This window comes from Papio anubis, chromosome 6, assembly GCF_008728515.1.
Source record: "Papio anubis isolate 15944 chromosome 6, Panubis1.0, whole genome shotgun sequence".
Classification (NCBI taxonomy): domain Eukaryota; kingdom Metazoa; phylum Chordata; class Mammalia; order Primates; family Cercopithecidae; genus Papio; species Papio anubis.
Genome location: NC_044981.1, coordinates 19163812 through 19174992, shown reverse-complemented (window position 1 = coordinate 19174992; position 11181 = coordinate 19163812). Strand labels below are relative to the sequence as shown.

Sequence of the window (11181 nt, the reverse complement as noted above, 5' to 3'; positions counted from 1 at the left end):
CCTGACACAGAGCTCCTAAGACCTTTGTAATTTTCTGAGTGATAGGAGCATCTGGCACAGAGCTCCTACATTCCTTGGAATTTCCTGGGTGAGAGCAGTGTCTTTTGTTTTCTGGTTGCCAGGGAACCAACAATGTGATTAGAAGATTGGAACCTTCAGCTCCTGCCCCAAAATCCCTGGACCTCTGAGGAGAGGAGAGGGGCTGAAGGTTGAGTTGATCACTGATGTCAATGACTTAATCAATCTTATCTATGTAATTATGCCTCCATAAAATCCCAAAATGACTAATTTCAAATAACTTCTTGGTTAGTGAAAACATTTGCATGCCAGGAGGCGCTCACACTCCAACTCAACAGGTATGGAAAATCCTCCACTCAAGGCTCTTCAAGACCTTGCCCTATGTATCTCTTCATCTGGCTGTTCATCTGTAGTCTTTATTATATCCTTTATTAATAACCTGGTAAACATAAAATGTTTCTCTGAGTTCTATGAGACACCACAGCAAATTAATTGAACTCAAAGGAGGGGACCATGGAGACTCCAACTTATAGCCAGTTGGTCAGAAGCATAGGTCACAACCTGGGGCATACAACTGGCATCTCAAGTTTGGGCAATTTTTTTGGGACTGAGCCCTTAACCTGATACAATCTCCAGGTAGCTGTGACAGTATTGAATTGAATTGGAAGACACCCAGCTGGTGTCCACTGCAGAATTGCTTGGTGTGTGGGAAACACTCCACAGGCACCTGGTTACAGAAGTGTTAAGTGGGTGTGTGAGTAGAAAAAAACACTATGATTTTTCCTATCCATATTATATTCCCACCTCAATTCTAGGTAATCCTTTTAGTTTTCTAACAAGCAAACAAAACAATGAACACCTTAACACTGAGCGCTACCTTAGGAAGCCTTAACTGACTTACAGGACTAAGAAAGGCAAGATGCTTTATGTAAGGTAACAGGTTCCTGGATATTTTGTTTATTTGCCTTTTTTGCATGGAGTATCAAAGCAATAAACAATTTTATGTCAGGCTAATAGTGTGGCTGGAACATGAAATTTATAGAAGTAGTAAAAGCAATGATTTACGTTCTAAACTGAAAGGGTAATCACGTGATCTAAGACTGGCAGAATCAAAAGTCAAAACTGCTGTCAGTCATCTGGAAGTTTTCAAATATTTAGACATTTGGCAGTAAGTAAACAAAAGGTTTGAAGAAGTCACAATTTTTTCTTTAGCTTTTGAGAAAATTATTTTGGTATGTACATTAAATATTAATTGAGATAGTATATTTCAAATATGCATTTTAAATTGTATAGTAATATAGTACTACCACTATTTTAAAACCTTTGTTATAGCTTTGGTAAGGTAGCTATTCAAAATATACTTTAAATTTTTTATTGCCTGATAGATACTGTCCATATAAAATATCCTTCCAGGGATATGACAATAGAGTAATTTTACTGAAACATTTCCTAATTTTTCCAAGAATATTCTGAACAACCACGTATATGGAAATGTGAAATTTTCAACTAAGTGATGATTTTCTGCAGTCATTGAAAGCAAAATAGAAAAATGCAACTGTGAATCTAGACTCAGAGGTTTAAAAAAAAATCAGGTAGAGTCCTAAACAAATTAAGGCTGTCCTGGTTCATGCGCTGGCATTAATGTTCCATATGAATTTTGCTAAAACACATGCAAGTACTAGAATTTGTGGTCAACAATTGTGGACAGGTTACATTTTCTTTAAATCCAAGATACTTTTAATTGCTCTAGGCCTGTATTATTAAGAAGATCCATTGAAAGAAAAGATAGAATCCTTGAATTTATATTCTTTTTCTTTTATGAGATTCCTAGATAAGAATCTTAGGATTATTATGGTGGGGGAGAATTGGGAGGTTAACTTAACTGGGTTATAGCCTTTGCATCATATAAATAATAGTAACAATAAGTAGTTAGCAGATATCAACCATTGGTCTTAGATGCTATTGCAGAATTCTTTTTACAGAAAGAAAACAAATTCCATATTTTTGAAAAAGTTTACAATCTAGTTAAGTTTTGAAAAACAAATACTTTAAGGATTGATATAAAGCAAAATATTAAAAAGTAAGTGTTACAGGGATGCCAAAGAAGACTGGCATTAATGGATAATATTACCTCCAAAAGAGCTGAATATTTGAGGTTGATCTTAAAGAGTATGATGGGTATAAATTAGTGAAGAGTAGGGAGATAGAGTTCCAGACTACAGCAGGGTAAGAACAGGGAAGAAACACTAGTGGAAAGTTATATTTACACACTTTTTCATGTAGGTGAGAGTTTAATTTACCTTGAGAATGCAGCATCTAGGAATTGTACTTTTTGTGCCTCTTTCAGCAGATTTTTTAGTTCATAATTTTCCTCTGGCCCTGGTTGTAAGATATTTATGCTCGATTGTGTTCATTGTTTTTTGTGAACTTATAAAAATTGCTTTTTTATTAGTCTATAAAAGCCATGTTTGGAGACAGCCTAAAATAAAAATTAATGCAACTTATCACCCTACAGCATGGAACAAGTGCCTGTTTCAGTCTCTTATTTAAGCACCGCAGATGCGTTGAAACCTAATAAAAACAGTTCCCTGGCATATCAACCCTAACCAGAGAGTAAGAAGCTAAAAATCTGTGAATCGCCTACAACCAAAGGGGAGTCTTTTGAGAGCTGCATTGTTAAAACTCTGAGAACAGGTATGTTATGTCTAGAGGCCTAAAATCTGGGCTTTGTGAAGAAGCAAATGTTTATGACTTAGTAAATACTCTTCCTCCTTCATCACCTTGACTTTTTAAAACAATTAGTCCTTTTAACTGTGATATGGCACTCTTTGGCTTTGAAATATATCTTGCTGGACAGAAAAGGAAGCTGCATTCTTTATGGTCCTGAAATAATAATTGCAAGTAGTAAGACATATGAGATGTGCTAGTTTAAGGCATGTTCAATAACTATCTCTCTATATCCATGAGGGCGAGGGTCATAGAAAATATATTAAAATGAGCCAGTTTGGAAAATCATAACAATAACAGCAATAATAATGATTATTATTATATTACCAACACAAACACAGCACATAGCCCTGTGGATGTGATTGTTTCCCAGCAGAGAGCTTGGGCCTCCCAGTTTATTTCTGAATGTGTCCAGGGATGCTGTGCAGATGGCCAGTACTTGCAATATGAGCCAGCTCACTGGTACACAGAAAGCTGGAGTTTGAGAGGAGAGAGCAAAATACAAGGTGTGTGTCCTAGACTTTCCCATCTAGCCTTCTCATGAGATAGGCCAACAGCCTTCAACAGGTGATGCTTCCTTCAGTAGCCCCACCTCCCTTGGCTCCTGCCCCTGCCCTGGCTCGGGAGTCTTCATGGGAACAGCTTGCCCTTGTCTTAATCAAAAGCAGCCCTGCGGGGAGGAGGCTCAGAAGGAACTGGTAGGAAAATAGCACTCTAATGCTTTTTCCTCAGGTGCTCTCCAGATACGTTCTCAAGGACACATTCATCTGTGAATGCGGATTTTTATTCCTGTGCCTCATTCTGTTGGAGCTGTAGAAAACCAAACTCTATCTGGTTAGTTTTTAGGAAAAGTATGCTGGTCCTCCCAAATGTGATAAGAAGCCAGTTAAAATGATCTGGGCATTAAGGCAGCCACAGTGGAAGAATTATAGCTACATAGACACCATCTATACCCCCAGAGCAAGCACATCACATCCAGCTCCTGACCCGATTATCTCTGAGCTATGGCTCTTGTGGCTTGGTCCACAAGTCCATGCCTGGGGTTCCCAGAACACAGACCAACTTGTTGTGCAATGAAGACTTTATGAGAAACTTTGTTTTCTCTTTTCCTAAGGGCCTGAAATCAGCAAGCCAAAAAGCATTTTATCCTAATATAGAAAAGAATTAGACAGCAGATGCTTCTTCACAGCAGCCTGTGTGCTGGGGATAGAAAAAAAAATGGCGTAGCCTTCTCTCTGGCAAGAGTTAGGACTGAATCATCATGGGAGTGTTTGTGGTAAAATTACATTTTTCCTTTAGATAGTGGAATTATTATCACTGGGCTATAGACAGCTAGTCCGGAGTGACTTTGATGAGACATACTCTTTTTCACCACATAAAGAGTGTGTCTTTTGACTCCAAGGGAACAAAATATCCAAGAATATCGTCATGGGAGGAGAGCAGAGACCCTGGAAAAAAGTTGGCTACGATCAAGAAGGGAGGGGAGCCAGCAAAGTAATGAAGAGGATTTGTTTTCTTTTTGAACTAAGGATGGGGATTCGGTCATGTCTCAATAATTGGGTGAACACAAAAGGTCATTCCAACGAACAAATTTCCCAGTGGCCTTCATGAAGCAAACTACAAAATCAATTCTATATCATCCAACCAAAGACCACCAGTAGGGACTAGGACGCTTTCTTAGGCTTGATGAGTGAAAATACAATTTTGTCTAGAGGTTTATTCAGATCAGGAAGGGAAAGGAGAAAAGAGAATTATTGAGGAAGTTCCTCCAATGTTGGACAACATTGGATTCCCCCCCGCACCCCCCTCTTTTTTTTTTTGACAGACCTCACTGTTGCCCAGGCTGGAGTGCAGTGGTGCAATCCGGGCTCACTGCAACCTTCGCCTCCCAGCTTCAAGTGATTCTTGTACCTCAGCCTCCTGAGCAGCTGGGACTACAGGCGCTTGCCATCACACCTGGCTAATTTTTGTATTCTTTGTTAGAGACGGGGTTTCACCATGTTGGTCAGATCAGTCTCGAACTCCTGGACTCAAGTGATCCTCCCGCCTCAGCCTCCCAAAGTACTGGGATTACAGGCATGAGCCACCGTGCCCGGTGATTTTTTGCATTTCTAATGCTTTAGGTTTTCATCTTTACCTGGCAGTTGCAGAGATATCCAACTTGACTCCTTGCCACTAATGTCTTCTCTCATTTAATCAATTCTTCCAGTTGGCCTTTGTTTTATCTTTCTGAAAGATTAAATTTCCCTCTGCAATCCCTTCCCTTTGCTAGCTCCTCATGAAGTATCAAAGTCCAGCTTCTTCAACCTGAACATCATCTATAAAATATGGATACTCCCTGCCTCCTCCAATCCTACCTCCCAACAGTCCTCTGATCCAAGATGACTTTCTTCTCACTATTCCTGGAAGATATCTCCTCTTGCATTTCTATGTATTCAGTTGATTATGTTGTTCTCATCAAAAATGGGCACCTCCTTATATACATCTGCTTATCCAAATCTGTCCACTCCCCAAGCCCCTCCTTCAAGATCATCTTCAGTGCTCCTCCAGATGTGTCTTGCGTATCTGAATTTCTATAGCATCTAATGCTTATACTTTTGTAATTTTAGCACTCCATTTAGGCTTATTCAGATTTTTTTCCAACATTATTATGTATTTGTATAGAATGTCTTCTCCATTGAAAGAAAAATCTCCTCTATGACACGAACTGTGTCACAGACATTTTAATATCCCTCATGATAGTTCAAACAGTTTAATATAAACATTCAAAATCTTTTTGTTCCCAAATCAGTTTACATGTATGTAGCCTTTAAACCTCATTGCCAGCCTTTGGTAATGGGAAAATAAGTCCAAATGAGGCATTCCATTGGAGGCTCTTTTAAAGTCATCATGCTTCTATCTCTCCTCTCCCCACTAGGTCAAGAGCTCAGGGTGATCTTTGAGCTAACGAGGACGCTAGGTGACACCAAGCCCAAACACTCTCTGAGCAAGTGCCTGGTCCTGAGAGGTGATCGAGGTCACACGACTATAAGATATAGGCAGGAACTGAAAAATCACATCTCCAGACTCATCACTTGGTATGTTTTTTCTCCTTTTGTTATATTGCTCCCCAACCTAGCTTTTCTATGGCTGGTGGGCCAGCAAATATTGGTTAATTCAATTTTAGAAAGAAAAAAAAACCCAAAACTAAATAAATGAAAACAGTAAGAGAGAGAAAACAAAATTTAGGGTTGGTGTGAACAGGGTTTTAGCTTTTCAGTTAGGTTTCCAATGCTTCAGGAATACAGGGCATGGATGTCAATTATGGCTGTGCTTTTGTTCACTTTGATTCTGTTTTGATATTTTCTTTTTGACATTTTAGAAGTTGCTTTGTATCGAACTAACCACTAACTAACCACATAAGTGGTTGCTTATACCACTAATTATGATCAATTGTCAAAAAAGAGCCACATTATGCCCTCCAAACTGTTGGGTTGCTGCTTCTTTGTTCCAGATAATTCTACCTGAGATAAAGCAAGAATCACAATGTTGGACCTAGGAAGGTAACTACCCAAAGGGGATTCTAATGAAAATATTGATGAAATATTCAAAGTGGACAAATGCATAAAATGTGAAAAAAAAAGAGTAGAAATTTGATGCATTTTAGAAATACTCTAAGAAATCATTACATTTATATTTTAGGATGCCAAGAGGTATTTCTAGAAGGAATAAAATTAACATATCAGTATGGTTTTATAGAAAGAATTCTAAAGCAAGGTTTAAAAGTCCTTGAATTTAGCTGTTTTTCAAGGTATCAGTCATTAAATTCCTTGATTCTCAGTTCCCCCATCAGATGAGAATTACACAACTCACATATTTGCTTTTATTATTAGAAATATATATAAAAGTATGGGAAAATGTATTTACATATTGAATTTACTTTTTGTGGACTTAAGGAAGGGTTGTCCCCTGGGCTGAGACTTATTTTACTGTTTGTGTTATACTGATTTTCCATGTGCATTTGCTAGGAAGAAAATAGTAATAGGATTTTTACTTTTTAAATGTGAGGCTTACCAATCAGGCTCCAAGATGGATGAATTCAACCATATAGCATACAATTTTTTATTCTTTATGCTTCTTTGTTATCTTCCCTCCATTTCTCTCCACATCCCACATTCCATCACCCCATTCTGATCACTGTCAATCACTGCACTGTTTTTTCCTTGCTCTAATGTCATAACCAGATAGATCCACAACTGACAGGAATTTATCGGGAGAGACACAACAACTCACAACATACAAGCCATATATGAACCTGACAGCCCCTATTAGGGGTGGATGCGCACAGGATAATGATAGAGCCGTTGACAAATAACTAGCAGTTTGGCTCATTTACACTGAAGAGTTTTGCACGCTGGGGTAGTTTTGTGCCCATTTATTGCACCTTCATAGGCAGTATAAATCCGATTTAGTCCACTTAACCCTCTACTGTGATTTCTGCTGAGAATGCACTTACATAGTCTCACGGTAAAAGAGATTATCAGAACTGAGCAAAAAACAAAACCAAAAACTTACTTTCTAATTTTCTTTCTCATAATCACCTTTAGGATCACTACAGATCAAACATAACTAGTGTTTCTGCAAAGCAACATTCTTTTTTCATATGTGCAAAGGTAATTCTGTTAACATAATAGTTATTTATAATCTAAGTAGGTCTCTGTTTCTGCTTTCAGCTTGGTGTAGTTTATAGCAGACCAGTGTTAAGACCCAGAAAAAAAATCAGATAAAACAAACATGTAGAAAATTGAAATGTAAAAATAATATATGCTATTTACAATAGCTCAAAAAATATCAAATACTTAAGAAAGACATGCAAGACCTCTGCACTGAAAATTAAAAACAGTATTCAGACACACTTAAAAACTTGCAAATAGAAGCATATTCCATGTTATAGACTGATGACTCAGTATTTTATTTTTTAATTAAATTCTAAAAATATTCTCAGAGTCAGGGGATGAATTGTAAAGTGTACATTTTATGAACTATGTCCCAGTTCTGGCCACAGCGTCTTACTGATTTCAGCTGCCGACGACTACCTGCTCCCCAGAGAGGACCATTTTATATCTTAATGGTGTCAAAACGAGGGTTACTTCATTTGCAGTTCTGTAAAACCTACAGTCAGATGGGTATGGTGACAGGATCTGGTATAAGCAGTAATCATATTCAAAATTAACATACTAGGGGTTGCTAAGTTGCCTATAACCAATCATAGAAAGGGTGTGAACTAACACATGTAGAATGATTAATAACAGTGTAGTGAGTTAACTAGTGTCCACTCCAAATTCATGAGACACAATTTTTTCAAGGTTTTCTGGTATTTCCAAAGTAACATATATGGTTACTACAATTCCTATCAAGATGCCAACAGGTTTTGCTGCTGTTGCTGTCGTTGGGCTGTTGCAATGGTGGGGTGGGGGTGTGAAGATTGTCGGGCTTATTTAAAAATATATATGCATATGACAGGTTACCTTGTGGAAACACAACGTTGAAGGACTAACACCGTCAGATATCAAGATTTGTTCCAAAGTTTCATAATTAAGACAATGAGGTGTTGGTTCAATGACAGACCATCAGATATCAAGATTTGTTCCAAAGTTTCATAATTAAGACAATGAGGTATTGGTTCAATGACAGACCAATACAACAGAATAGAGAATCCAGAAATGGACTCACAAATATATAGTCTCCTGGGGCATAACAAAGTGTAATTGCAATGCAGTGAAGGAAAATATTTTATTTTCAATAAATGATGTCAGCTGAAATGTATATTTGTAGAGGAAGAATTAGTTTAAATCATAATTTAAGGTGGCTCATAGATACAAATGTGGAAGGTAAAACCCTAGGACCTCTAGAAGAAAAGATAATATTTTCATGAAACTTGGGGAGAGAATGATTTTTTAAAACAGGACTCAAAAAGCACTAATTATAAATAAAACTTTGATTAAGATTAAAACAGTTTCATTAAAACACACCATTAGGAGAGTGGTAAGGCAAGTTACAGAGAGGGAGAAGACATTGGCAATGCATACACACACACACACACACATGCACACACACACACATATATACACACACAAAAGACTTATATTAGGGATACATAAACTCTTACCTATCAGTAACAAAAAGATATGTCAGTAGAAAAATGAGGTAAGGATTTCAATAAGCACTTCTCCAAGAAACACATCCAAATGGCCAATAAAAATATGAAAAAATCTACCTTCATTAGTTGTCAAGGAAATTCTGACTAAAACATAAAACTCCTACGATACAACCAAATTGACTACAATAACAAAGACTGACAATAGCAAGAGATTGTAAGCATGTAGGGCAACTAGAAGCCTCACACACTGCTAATGGGTGTGAAAAGTGGTATAGCTGTTTGCAAAAGTTTGGCAGTATCCATTAATATATATAATATGCATAGTTTATTACCTAAATGTTTGTGTTCAACAGAAATGCATATGCGTGTGTTCCCAAAATACTATTTGTAAGAGCACAAATACTAATAGATATTTAATCTATTGTTGATACCTGCAATAAGATACTATACAGCAATTGCTATCACATGAATGACTTGATAGCATTGCTATCACATGAATGACTTGAATAATCGCTGCACACACTACTGAGTGAAAAAAAACAGACATAGAAGAGTACACACTATATAATCCGATTTATGTAAATTTCAAATACTGGCTAAACTATGTTGTTAGAAGTCATGAGAGTGATTACTTTTTGGGGAATTGTGACTGGGCAGGGCATGGGGCTTCTTGGGTGTTAATGTTCCATTTCTTAGTCTGATAGTTAAAGGGGTGTGTTTACTTTGTTCAAATACATCAAACTGAGCATTTGAGATTTTTACACTTTTCTACATGCATAATATACTTCATTAAGAGCTTTCTCAAAAACAATCCAGATCACCTATTCCTTCTGCTTCTACTAATCACTTTAAGTCATTTAATGCAATTACTGTTGCTCTCTAAAATTGCTATGTAATATCAGTGCAGTATGTAGAACCTGGTCTAAAATAATCAGGAAATTCCAACTTTAATGATTTCATGTTGTCTTTTAAAAATCAACACACATACAATCAAGCTGTCAAGGACCCAGCTTGTCTATCGGAGATAGGAGATTCAGGCCAAGAAGAGAATTTTAATATGGCCATGCATTATCTATAACTTGTAGGATGAATAAAGATAAGAATTAGAGTGGACTTAACTGAAAATAGCCTTGTGATAAAAACAAGTCACTTTATTTCAATGACACTTCCACTGTGATTTTTATCTTGTGCTTATTTAGTTCCTAGGCCCAAACCAAGCCTTCTCAGGTTTTTTTTTTTTCTTTTCATTCTTTTCTTTTTTTTTTTTTCTTCAGCTCTGCAAAGTCAATGTAACCTATGGAAATGGAATTGCCCTTTTGCACAATGTCACTGAAGACATAGTAGAGAAGGAAAGCAAGTGTGAAGCCAAAAGTATTTGTGAAGTCTGAACTACCTGTTCTGAACTTAAATTTCAAAAACATTGTTTGAAGTGACTCTGATATTATTTTTATTTACTATATTAGAAACAGCCCTTTCTTAGTTCAGACTTCCAAGCTAGTCACATAAATTAAAGCAGGATCTCATGAGGGCTGATGAGAGAGAGGAGAGAGAGAGAGAGAGAAAAGACAGGTAACTTCATACAGGCAAGCGGAAGTATATGTTTTAAGTAAGACTTTGAGGGGACATTGCCAGATTAAAATTCTTGTCCTTAATTTTTCAAATGATACCCTCCTTAGTAAATTTAAATACTATGCCAACTTCAATTCATTCAGATACATCACCTACAATATTAATTTAATTGCTCCTCTATTCCATTCTGGTTTCTCTTGTTGCTCTGACTTTACATTTGGTCATCAAAATATAAAGACAGAGTCACCTCAAAGCAATTTCCCCAAAGGCATGGAAATAAAATAACTTGGGGCATTTTTAAATGTAGCTTGAAAGTTCTAGGTAAGAAAATATAAAACTAACGAGAGTGAGAGATGAGAGGGTAAGCAGCCATCCTTAATCTAGTCCTGAGAGATTAGGATGATGACATCTTGTTGTAACAGGAATTCTTTGAGAAGGTGATGAAGGGTGAATAAATGGGTTGTCACTGGCCATTTTACTTAAGGATGTTTGCACCACTATGGTTATGTACCTTTAGAAGACTTCAATTGCCTGAAGATGAGGTTAGATATTAACAAAGCCATGTGAAATTTACTGTGATCAGCAAATAGCTCACCACAGGTGAATCTGGAATTATACTCCTCCAATTTAGCAAGGAATAAACTGGAGTTGTCTGACAGGGACAAAAAAACTGATATTTAGTAAAAGACATTTCACAGAAGGTCTGTTCAGAAGGAAATAAAAATTTA

The 11181-nt window shown here is 36.9% G+C and overlaps 1 long non-coding RNA gene across 2 annotated transcripts in view; it reads left to right on the top strand.

The window, feature by feature from the left end:
* The first annotated feature begins 274 nt into the window (after window positions 1-274).
* Window positions 275-11181, top strand: part of LOC103883511 — a 91029-nt gene continuing 80122 nt past the window's right edge. Inside the window, exons 1-4 of one of the 2 annotated variants that reach the window (XR_002521441.2) lie at window positions 275-356; window positions 2534-2712; window positions 3478-3579; window positions 5663-5822. This is a non-coding gene — a long non-coding RNA (uncharacterized LOC103883511). The remainder of the gene's footprint in view (window positions 357-2533; window positions 2713-3477; window positions 3580-5662; window positions 5823-11181) is intronic. The other variant, XR_002521440.2, reaches the window with a different exon arrangement.